The 12,620-nt window shown below is 46.2% G+C and overlaps 1 long non-coding RNA gene across 1 annotated transcript; it reads right to left on the bottom strand.

Moving 5' to 3' along the window:
• Positions 1-10,695: 10,695 nt before the first annotated feature.
• LOC138365924 (uncharacterized) lies at positions 10,696-12,342 on the bottom strand. Its single transcript, XR_011229072.1, has 3 exons — positions 11,462-12,342; positions 11,179-11,355; positions 10,696-10,799 (listed from the first exon to the last, which is right to left on the bottom strand). It is a non-coding gene; the product is annotated as an uncharacterized lncRNA (long non-coding RNA).
• Between the last annotated feature and the right edge of the window lie 278 nt (positions 12,343-12,620).

The following is a 12,620-nucleotide window of genomic DNA, read 5'->3' on the forward strand; positions in this document are numbered from 1 at the left end:
AGATAACAGTTATAACTATAAACGCTCTATTTGGCATTAGTTGGGGATCAGTTTATCTGTAAATAATTATCACACAGAACACCGTTGTTTTATAGAGAATCAAACTCAATTCTCAGACACACTGGATATAGATGTTTTTATTATAATGGAATCTGACGCAATACTGGCGTCTGGTGATGTAAGAATTCTAGCCTTATTGTACAGATGTAATTATTAGTACATGTGAACTCTACGTTTGGTTAATTTTAATTACTACAGTGATTAGTAGTTTTAGTAATAATTAATAATAATACAACAGTGTTGTATTAGTGTTGGAAATTTCCAACACGCAAGATAGCGAAGACAGTAGCGATCACGGTGGTCCTGGAGAGACAGGAAGCCAGTGTCAACATACAAGCTAAGGACGGGAGTCGAACGAAAGGCACCAGAACTGAGGCGCAACCCAGTATGGTGCAAAGCATCAAGACGGCGAAGAGTAGAAAGAGAAGCAGACGAGTAAGCAGGGCAACCATAATCGAGCTTAGACAGGACAAGAGAGGAATGTAAAGCAAGGAGAGTGCACCTATCTGCTCCCCAAGAAGTATGGGACAAGACCCGAAGGAGGGTAAGGGCCTTAGAGCACTCAACACGGAGGAAAGAGATATGGGGAGACCAAGACAAACGAGTATCAAGGAATAACCCCAAAAGCTTCGCGGAATCTTTGTATTCAAGGGGATGACCATAAAGTGACAAAGAGGGACGAAGAACAACCCGTTTCCACGTAAAAGTCATGGCACAAGTCTTAGAAGTAGAGAACTTGAAGCCATGATCGGTGGCCCAAGACGACATGGCATTAATTGCAAGTTGAAGCCGGCGTTGAAGGAGAGGCGAATCATCACCCTGACAGCAAAGGGTAAGATCATCGACATAGAGAGCAGAGAAGACACCAGAAGGAAGAGAAGAAAGAAGACCATTGAGGGCAACCAGAAAAAGAGTAGTGCTCAGAACACTACCCTGGGGCACACCTTCGTATTGCTGAAAAGAGGCAGAGAGCGCGATACCAAGGCGCACCCGAAAGGAACGACGGGAGAGGAAGCTGCGTAGAAAGAGAGGGAGATGACCACGAAGGCCAAAAGAATGAAGTTGAGATAGAATATGATATCTCCAAGTGGTGTCGTAAGCCTTTTCCAGGTCAAAAAGGACGGCAACAACGGAGGTCTTCGCAGCAAAAGCAGTACGAATATAGACCTCCAAGTTCACCAGGACATCTGTCGTGCTGCAGGACTTGCGGAAACCAAATTGAGAAAGGGGAGAGGAGGTGATGGTGTTCCAGGAACCACATCAGACGAACGTTAACCATACGTTCAAAGAGTTTGCAGACACAACTTGTGAGAGCAATAGGGCGAAAGTCCTTAGGGGGAAGTACCCAGAGACCCCGGTTTGCGAACAGGGAGGACAACGGCATCGAGCCAGTCCTCAGGGACTGACGACGACTCCCTTATCCGATTATACAGACTCAGTAAATACTGAGACGTGCACGGAGGGAGATGGCGAAGCATCTCATAATGAATACCATCGGAGCCCGCCGCCGTAGAACCGCAGAGGGCCAGGGCAGAACGAAGTTCAGAGAGAGAGAAGGAATTATTATAGGGTAGGTGAAGACGAGTGCAGAAATCTAAAGGACGAGACTCAAGGACAGGTTTACGAAGAAGAAAAGATTGGGGAAGAGGAAGACCAGAGCTAACAGAAGAAAAGTGGGAACCCAGTACGGAAGCGACCTGCAACGGGTCCGCCACAAGAGTATCATGGAGGTGAAGGACCGGTGAAACATCGGGAACGAATTTACCTGCTATCTTGCGGATACGCTTCCAGATCTGGGCCAGAGGAGTTTCGGACGTAATTGTTGAGACATAAGATGCCCAACATTCACGTTTAGCCGTACGGATGGCCCTACGGGCCACCGCACTCGCTTTCCAAAAGAAAAGAAAAGAATCGGTCGTCTGCCTACGGCGGTGCCTCTTCCAGGCTGCACGCTTACAGCGGACAGCCCGAGCACAGTCCGCATTCCACCAGGGAACGCACTTTCGTGGACCCCGAGAGGAAGAACGAGGGATAGAGCGGAGGGCAGCGTTGAAGACAGTGTCAGGAAAAAGGAGAAGAGCGCGAGAGAGAGGCAGAAGGGAGAGGTCAGAGAGAGTAGCACTGAGGGAAAATAGGGTCCAGTCCGCCTAGCAAACTGCCACCTAGGGAAAGAGAGGGAAGGGCGAAAAGAGAAAAAGGAAACAAGGATGGGGAAATGATCACTTCCATGGAGGTCATCAAGAACCTGCCACGTGAAATCTAAGTAAAGAGAAGAAGAGCAGAGAGAAAGATCAAGGCAAGAAAGGGTGCGAGTCCGAGAGTCCAAATGAGTGGGCTCACCAGAATTCAGAAGAGACAGGGAAGAAGAGAGGAGAAACGGCTCAAGAAGGCGACCCCGGATATTCGTCAGAACGTCACCCCAAAGAGAATGACGACAATTGAAGTCACCCAGCAGGAGCACAGGCTCCGGCAAGGAGTCTAGGAGGTGTTTCAAATCAGGAAGAGAAAGCGGGACACTCGGGGGGAGATAAATGGAACAAACAGTGCACCATTTCCCCACAAAGATACGAGCAGCAGAACAATGGAGAGGCGAAGGAAAAAGTAAAGGCACAAAGGGAACATCACGAATCAAAAGAGCAGAAGAATTAGAAGCCCCAGCAACAGCTGGTGGGGGGGGGGGGAAGAGAGAAAGGAATAGCCACGAAAACGACCAGGACGAGCACCAAGCATCGGCTCCTGGAGACAGACACAAAGGGGCGAAAACCGCGAAATCAGAAGTTGGAGTTCGAGGAAATTGGCGTAATAACCTCGAACGTTCCATTGAAGAATGAACAACGACGAGAAGAGAAAGGACAAAAACAGAGAACAAGGAAGAAACAAAGGCGAAAGAGCAACAGAGCACGTTAAAGAATATCAGGGTCGGGATCAGGGTCAGCAAAGACAGGGTTAGGGGGCATGGGTAAGCTGAGCAAAGACGGAGGGAAGGAAACTGGAGAACAGATCAGAGGTGGGTGGGCAGAGTCCGGAGGAGGAGGAGGAGGAAGAGGAGGAGACAACGGAGAGGAGCAGGCAAGGACAGCAGCAGGAAGAGGAGGGGTAGAAAGAGGGGAGCGTACCTAAGCAAGGGCAGCAACTGAGAGGGAAGCGGGGGCTAAAGAAACCTCCATAGCAGGAACAGGGGGCGCAACCACCGAAATAGGAGGGGAAGGAGCGAGAGAGGCAGAAGTAGGGGCCGAGGAAGAAAGCGAAACCTTCTTACCCGCTGGGGAGGAGGAAGGAGAGGAGCCAGGTTTACGCTTCTGACGTAAAGAGACAAGTGTTCCAGCAACCACGTACTGGGCAACGGATTCTAGCGTCTCAACAGGAGAAGCTGAACGAGAGCACACATGACGGCCGTTTGGAGAGCGATGGACATCAGCCCGCACCGACAGGCGGCGGGGAGAGTCAAGAGACGGAGGGGAAGGATGGGAAGGAGGAACGGAGCGAGACGAGGAAGAAGACACAGGAGACACGACAGACCGGGTAGAAGGAAGGGGAACCCTAGACAGAGGACCAGAAGGAGGATCCTTCGGGAGAGAACCCAAAGGAACAGAGGAGGGGGCAGTGGGCGCAGCAGGGTCCAAGGCCCGGAAACGGTTGTGAGTCTGAGGAAGGCGGGAAGGACGAGGAGAGGAAGAGCGCAACACGCGAGCATAAGAGATATTAGCATAAGGCGGGAGCCGGCGAACCTGGCGTCTCGCCTCAGGAAAAGATAAACGCTCCCGGTGCTTCAAGTTGAGGACGGCTGCCTCAAGCTTGTAATGGACACACGCACGGGAGAAGGTAGGATGGGCCTCACCGCAGTTGAGGCAACGAGCCTGGGGAGAAGCGCACTCCGACTTAGAGTGACCTTCGCCACCACACAAAGGACAGAGAGAGACAGTCCCGGAGCAGCGGAGGGCACCATGCCCAAACCTCCAGCACTTGTTGCAGAGCCGAGGAGAAGGAATGTACTCCTGGACAGAGCACCTGGCACCAGCAAGAATGACAGAGGGTGGAAGGGTCCTACCATCGAAGGTAATCTTCACAACCCGGAGGGGTTGACGGCGACTACCACGAGGGGGACGAGTAAACGTGTCCACCTGGAGAATAGAATGGCCCTGGGCAGCAAGGATATGTCGAATATCGTCGTGGCAGTCGCGCAGGTCCCGAACACCGGTCACAACATGGGGCGGGAGCAAAATAGTGCCAACACTGGCATTCAACTGAGCGTTCTTCGAGACCCGAACAGGGGTCTCGCCAAGGCAGGATAAGGCAGCTAAGCGGTAAGCAGCATCCTGAGAAGGAGCAGCAACGACACGTGTACCAAGACGAGTGGGGTTGAAAGTAATGGAGGCATCCACGGAATCAACGAGATGTCGATGGAGGGAGAAATCGTCAGGAGGCGCAGAATCAAGAGGGAGGAGATCAAAATATTTGGCCCACGAAGCGGGAACAAACAAGGCTTGATAGGTAGCAGAACTGGAAGGAATCAAGCGAGGGCGGCCGTGACGAGGACGGCGGTGAGAACCCCCAGAGAGAGAGGGGTTAAAAGGCGCAGTAGTTACAACTAGAGAAGGAGCCGCGCCAGGGGACGAGGTAGTCACCACTGGGGGCTTGGGGCTCGACCCAACCACAGAGGAGGGAGGGGAGCCAGGGGAAGGAGTCAGAAAAGCCAAAGGAGGAGCAAGGTCGGGGCCCAATGCAGCGGAGGCTACAGAGCCTGGTCTTCCAACACGGACTGACTCGGGGGCTTGGTCGCCCACCCCACGAGCCTGAGAAGGTAAACCAGAAACGGCCGATACAGGGGTCATCATCATTACGAAAAGAAGAGTTCATTCACGAATGTGCCCCCACACCCACCATGGAGCCACAATTAGAGGCAGGACACCCAACAAAAAGCTATCGCCGATCTTGCCGGGGCCTCCTAGGGGTGCGTCGTGAGTATACGCCCCACAAACGCCACCTTAAGAAACCGACAGTCCGTCGAGATCGGGTTCAGTGACGAAAGGGGGATTGACAATAAAAGGTTCCCCACGCTCTCGACGTCGGGTACTACAGTTCTAGGGGTGCAAGAGTATGCCTCCTCAAGCACCCGGGCGTCAAAATAGAAGAAGTTCAAGGGAAGAACCAGAACAAGCAAAAGGTCGGCAGGAAACGGCAAGCAGATAGGAGAAGAGGGGGGAGAAAAACGAAACAGAAGGAAAAGGAAAAGGTGCCCAGCAGAATTGGAGAGGACGGCAGCAGAAGCACGAGGCGAGAAAAGGACAGAGGACTGTCCCAAGGAGCATCACACTCCGGCAGCCGCCCACTAAGCCCCCACACGGCGTCAACGAGCTGAGCGGGGAGGGGGAAATCTCCTGCAAGCAATATTAATGCGTTCCCAAATGGTCTGACGTTTCCACGGAAATCTTGCAATGATCTATCACGAGCCTCGAGCGATTTTTTGTGGGACATTGTGCATTCATCCCCAACACTAAGTTTGCATTTCTCCAATACTTTTCCCAAGCCGGATGTAGGATGTAGACACCAAATTATCCTCGATTGAGGCTAGCTTCCATCACGCAGTAACTGATGTATCAAGTCTTGCTTCCTCTTCTTGTTCCTGTCAAAGGGCGCTAGCTGTAAAGCCAGAATCCTAATATATGACAGCTATATCAGAGAAAACACTGTATATTAAATCATAAGGACCAAGGCTTAATTACTTTTAGTATGAGGCGGTTCGCATTCTAACCGGTTCGCCCAATATCTACCTAACATTAATGGCCAAAAATGATTAGATAAACGGGTTTCGGTAGGCCACTTTCCTTGATTATGTTGACAGCATGTTGATGATGGAAGACCACTACTCTGATCTCCATCACACTTCGTCCAAGAGAAATTATAGGAGCCGAATTTGCTCCACTGCGCCTCTGGTCTTAAAAACAATGGCTGACCTCTTCCTCACTAACGCCTCCCTCACTTTGTAGAGATGTCAATAACTGATAAAAAGGTCACATTTACTTTATTTTGATACTGATAATTAAGTTAATTCAAATGAGATGTTTTTATGATGGCAAAAGTCCAAAGACTAATGTATTTAAGAATAATTCACAACACAACAGCTGGTGAATTTATAATAGTATGTGGCAATGATATCCCGTTTTCTATTGACGGAACATTCCACTACAAGCTACATTTTCTATGGGTTAACTTGTGTATACAAGGGAAGCAATATTATCTGCAATTGCATGCAATATTATTATATGGTGTCGGATTTTCCGACAAGGTGCCTGGGTATGATGGGCTGCCGGCGGAGTTTTATGTAACATGTTGGGATATTATTGGAGCTGATTTCAGAGAGGTGGTCCAGTTTTGTTTTACGGATATGCGGTTGGTGGGGTCCTATCGCTTGGAATTGTGCGACTCTTTCCTAAGCCTGGCAACGTATTCTTTGCTAATTGGCGTCCGATAACGCTTCTCAATCAGGATTATAAGATCATATCGAAACTGTTAGTGAATCGACTTTAGTCAGTGGTGGGCTCTCTGCTTTCTCAGGAACAGTTTTGTGGGGTGTCGAGTAGGTCGTTGGTCCATTGCAACAACTGGTCCGGGATCTGATTGTCTATCTGTTGCAGTCTGGGGGTTCGGCAGCTTTGATGAAAATGGACTGATCCAAAGCCTTCGACCATGTGGCCATTGATTTTGTATTGTGGTGTTTTGAGAGGCTTGGCGTTGCCCCGCAGTTTATACATTGGGTGCGTATTTGTTGTATGCGGGGTGTTGTAGTTGAGAGTGTGTGCGGATGGGTTGTTTAATACTCCGCTTTCCATTGGGCGCTCGGTTCGGCAGGGCTTCCCCTGTCGATGCTTATGTATGTATGTAATATTTCAGAAACCGTTGTTTCGAGCGGTGCGGGCCAGTGGCTCTATCGTCTCTCCATAGTTGCCCAACAGGTTTGACCTGAGAATAGGTGGGTATGCTAATGATACGACTGTGTTTGTGGCTACAGTGGATTCAGTGGTTGGTGTGAAGGACGTGGTGCATAGTTTTGAGCTGGCCACAGGTGCTGTCACCACTCGCCAAAAATCTTGTATTATGGGGCTGGGGAGTTGTGCTGGTCGGGAGTCGTGGGAGGGGTCGTGGCTGCCGGTGGTGCGATCAATTCGTATGCTGGGCATCACATGGTTTGTTTCTTATGAGGAATTATTGTTGCATAATTGGGTGGCGGTTGCTCGCTCGGTGGCGGCGGTGGGGATGTTGTCCAAGAAGGTCTTGACGATTTTTCAGCAAGCACAAATCGTCTGTTGTCGAGTTCTTTCTAAGGTATGGTATTTAGCTCATTATTTCCCATTGAGCAGGGCCCGTGCGTTGGATTTAGAAAAGATTGTTTTTCGGTATGTGTGGTGTGGCCGCTACCAACCGATGGTTCGCAGGTCCTCCTTGTGTCAGGGTCTGGCGGAAGGTGGGATAGTGCTGGCTGATGTGTATGTAAAGTCGATGGCTTTTTTGGGGGGTGATGTTTCGTAGGGTGCTTGAGTTAGGGGATGGTCTCAAATTCCTGGCTCTGTACTTCAGTTTCATGCGGGGGAGTTATCTAATGGAGGTGCCGGTCTGTATGGACTTAGCATTCGTCACGCTGCCGGTCTACTCCTGTGGCGCACTGTGTGGAGGGGTTGTATTCGTTATTTGATTGGGGGGCAGAGTGCGGCTCTCTGCGGGCGCCGTTTCTGGACCCTAAATAACGGGAGTTGATGTTTCGATTTCTTCATGAGATTCTGGCTACCAATGAGCGGTTGTTTATGTTAGGTATTGTGGGCTCAGCTGGTTGTGTCCATTGGGGAGGGGGGGGGGGCGGGCGAGTCTCAACTTCGTGTGTTTTACTTTTGTCGGCGGGTTTCTTGTTTGGTAGACTGGGTTCGGGGTATGAATGTTACCTTCTGTGGGTCTGATTTGCGGGTAGATTTGCTGCGATTTTTCCTCTTGTCATTTCCGGGAGGGAATAGTAGAGTTTGTAACATGTTAGGGATGTTGGCGTCCGACTACATTTTTTGTTTGTGGGTTAGTAGATTAGAAAGGTACGATGTGACTCAGATATTTGGGTCCTTGAGGAAAAGGCTGCACTACACGATGTGGTGGCTACAGCGATTCGAAGGTTCTTGCTCGGTGGTTCACGGCGGCTTATGTTGCTGCTGCTCAAGTCTTATAGGGTTTAGCAGGCGGCGGCGTTAGTCGTTGTATCGTGGGATGAGGCTGCATCCTCACCCTTAAATGATTGTATGGGTTTCCATAATCCTGTTATTTTTATTGGATGTTTGTGTGAATCGGCTGATGTAGGTTATATTGTGTTAGGCCTGGACCCTTGAGTTGGCTGTCCGCCGTTGTTTGTCATGCTGCTGGGTGGTGTCCAGCCTTGCCAGGAGAACTGCAATGTGGTTTTATATTATTGCCATTGTGTGGGCTGGTCCATTTTCTTTATTAGATTTCCCTTGTAGGGAATTATTATGTTGGTATGTTTTCTGTATTTGTTACGTATCTTGGTGGGTGGTAACGGCCTCCGTTAGTTGAGGACAATTGTGTATGTTATTATGTCTTATGATTTCTGTATATACTGTTATGTGTTTTTAGTGCTCTGTTTTTACGGTACCTTATTTGTGTTCCACTTGAGTGGTTGTTGTGGTACCTTATGTTGGAAATAACCAATAGTTTTATACATCTTTGTATTTTATGCAACCTTTGTATTAACCACAAGTAGTTACTAAAATCACTAACTTGTAGATTTAATCATTATCATGATTTATTTAAACATATTGCCAGATTCTTCCTAGTCAGCGTGACGACGTGAGGAACGACAGGCAGTAACATGAATTCTCTCCACATTTAGTTGGATTTATAACAGAGTCCAGTTTATCATTTCCTTTACTAAAAATAGTTACTTACTAATAAGATTAATTTCGTAGTATACTACTACTTACTGGAACTCCCTTATTTAGTTGATATTGAACATTCTAGAGGAAATTACTTTAATGTAAATGATTTTACTTTAATTTCCTCGATTAGATGCACAACTTTAATAAACCAATTTATATTACACGAAATTCTATTTTATCACAGAAGAATTTAATGTGATATTAATACTCGTCATTATCTCTTCCTTTCTTAGTCAATTGCGATATATATATATACATTTACGCTCGAGATGTCTATCGAGAGCCGCGCATGCGCAATAAGGAAGAGCAGGATGACGGGAGAGCGTCACTAGACACGAGAGAACACGGCGTTGTCGCCATTGTCAGCGTGTAGCAGAGCTACGTTTTGATCCCATTTATTTCGCTCCAACGACCAGTAGAGCGGTGCCACGTTATCTGGCACAATAGCCGTGTCCCAGACTAGTATATGAGCAATTCCAAAGTCAATGCCTTTCAAGCAGCAACTGGAGGACGAAAAATTGCTCAAGTCTCCACATCAACGGACACATGGCTCGGCAGCTGGGTTTACCTTTTTGTTATTATGTGGTCATGTCGGAAAATCCGACACCATTTAATAATCATACAGATAATAGCTGTGTTGTATAAACAAGTTACCCATAGAAAACGTAACTTGTAGTGGAATTACCGTCTATAGAAAACGGGATATCATCACCACATACTATTATAATTCACCAGCTATTCTGCTGGGAATTGTTCTTAAATACATTAGTCTTTGGACTTTACCATCATAAAACATCTTATATAAATTAACTTAATTATCAATATTAAAGTAGAGTAAATGTGACCCTTCTATCACTTTCTGAAATCTGGACAAAGTAGGCCAGGCGTGAGAGTGAGGAGGAGGGCAGCCATTGTTGTGTCACCTCCGAGACGTGTGGAGTAAATTTGGCTCCTATCATATCTGGACAATGTCGGCCAGACGTCAATAGAATGGAGTGTTAGATGCAGCCATTGTTTTATATTGAGACCAGAGGCTCACACGGGAGCAAATTCGGCTCCTGTTAATTTTACTTGGACGTAGTGTTATGGAAACCAAAGGTACCATCTCCAACACGATGTCTACAATTCAAGTTAAGTGTCTATCCGAAACCCGTTTATCATTCATTTATGGCCATTAATGTCAGGATATAGGGTGACCCGGTTAGATCGCGAAATCGCCTCAAACTAAAGGTAATTAAGCCAGGTCTTCAATGTTCCATGTACTGTATAGTGTTTTCTCTGATATAGCTTGTCATATATAGGATTCTGGCTTCACAGCTAGCGCACTTTTGACAGGTCAAGACGAGGATGCAAGATTATGTGCACCAGTTACTGGGTGATGGAAGCTACCTCAAAGAGGATAATTTGGTGTCTACACCCTAGTTATACCTGGTGGACTAACCTGCTGTACTATAAGATAAGGAACCTCTTCAATGTATGTAGTTAATTTTGTAGTTTGATTGGCTGCATATATATATAAACTAATAAACCCCCCCTAATGTGTAGAGGATCGATTTGTGAGATTATGAGATTATTGCAGAAATACAGTCCACTTAACATTATACAAATTGCTATCGAAGTATACAAATTAACGTAAATATAAATTCATATAAATTAAATAAATATAAATCTCACAGGTCGGTTCCCACAGGTCACAATTAACATTTAGGGGTTTGTTAGATGAAAATTAAAAGTTGTTGTAGGGCATTGAAAATTTATTATCCTGATACATGTGAAAGGTGCTGCAACTGGGCCAAGTTTCAGCATCGCAGCCTAAATAGAGAGGGAGAAAAAAAATAAAGTTTTTTTTAGACAATTTTTTAACAATGTTCAAATCATTTCACAGCCCACAATTGTGAACCGAAATCAGTTCTATGACACTTAGCTATGACCTTACTATATAATAAAGATTTGTCTGGTAGATTTTTATCCCAGATGTATTTAGTGCAATAATACAGATTTTGCAAATTTCCCAAAAATCCTATGTAACAATATGATATTTATAAATATTTATAAAATCAATAAATCTACGTAGAAAGAAAAGCCACCACTATGTTTTAGAGACATAAACTCTACATATAATGTGCAAGTTTCATGTAAAGTGAATAATAAATAAAGTCTGTGAAAGCAGATAAAATTGTAAAATATTTACCTGCACAAACGAAGGTCAAAGTTCAGCCACCTTTAGCTGAGGTTGATGTTGACCAATATCATTCAAAATTTGCACCCTTGTAGATAGGCTTGGGTTCAGTAAGGTGTGCAAGTTCCATGCAGATCGCTTGTAGATAGGCATGGGTTCAGTAAGGTGTACAAGTTCCATGCAGATCGCCTGATAAATAAAAAAATTAAAAAAAAAAATTATATATTTGCCATCAGTTTTATATGTACAAATATTTATGAAGTAATATCACAATATAACACTAAAACATACTAACCTAATATAATTGGTCAGAAATATGGGTCCTCAAGGTGGCACTGGAGTGGCACTAGTAGGCACCTGCCCATAGCTGGGGCCCCCTCAGGGGCCTTTCTTGGTTTGGTTTTGCGTCTCGTTGGTCTCTGCATATCCTTGTCCTTTTTGTTCAAGTACCAGTCCAGTTAGATTTGGAGTAGCAGGTGCAAGACCTGGAGTAGAAGGTGGAAAATGTGCGGTGGCAGAGGGTGCGATTGTGGGGGGGGGGGGCAGCGGGCTGCAACACTTGCGGCTGAGTGGCCGCCTCGATCTTCACTCGTCAAAGTGCGTAATCTACCGATTCTGGCCAGCTCGCACCTTCTACGGGCAGCTAGCATGCTTTCATAGTTTTCCTCATCTTCGTTTTGTACGTCATTTTGCAGTAATAATAGCACAAATTGTGGGAGCGCATCCACGATACATCCACCAGCTGAGGAACACAAAGAGTGACTGACTTAGCCAGCAAGCCCATCCCTCTCTCACACGAGACTGTTGCCAATGAGTGAGTTTATATTCGTTTTATGCATAACACGTTATTTTCCACGCTATTACGAAATATTAGACTTCTACAATGTAAGACACAACACCCCACGGCGCACCCAGGCCGCGAGAACCGGATTCACGAAAGTTGCAGCGGGAAATTTGACTCTAATTACGTTATTTTTCAAGATAACATAAAACGGTTTGCACCACAGTGTTGCCAGAACGTTGTAGTATTTTTCAGAATTTTTCGTAAATTTTCGAAATTTTTCGGATTTGAGCATAGATGTCCCCTTAGGCTAGTTGTCATTAGGCCGTAGAACAAACAAACAAATCCCGTACGTGTCTTGAGTGATTTTACAATTTAAATAGATGATTATTTTATTATTTTTCTCTAGAAGAAATTTATAGTGCTTGAATATAAATTGCACAGACATTGGCTGAAATTTCCTACAGTTATACTCATGATTTAGGATTTATTTGTAGTTACTTATTATGTAGAAGATTTCTACAATGTAATTGCCTTTCAGTACCAAGGCAACGTCAACCGAGGTGTTAGGCTTCCCCCACCGTTCCGTGCAACAATTTGCCCTATGCAACACGTCGTCGGTGGAGCGTAGCAACTGATTACACCTCACTAGATTTACAGCTAAGCTGTCCCT

This window comes from Procambarus clarkii, chromosome 18 (assembly GCF_040958095.1).
Source record: "Procambarus clarkii isolate CNS0578487 chromosome 18, FALCON_Pclarkii_2.0, whole genome shotgun sequence".
Classification (NCBI taxonomy): domain Eukaryota; kingdom Metazoa; phylum Arthropoda; class Malacostraca; order Decapoda; family Cambaridae; genus Procambarus; species Procambarus clarkii.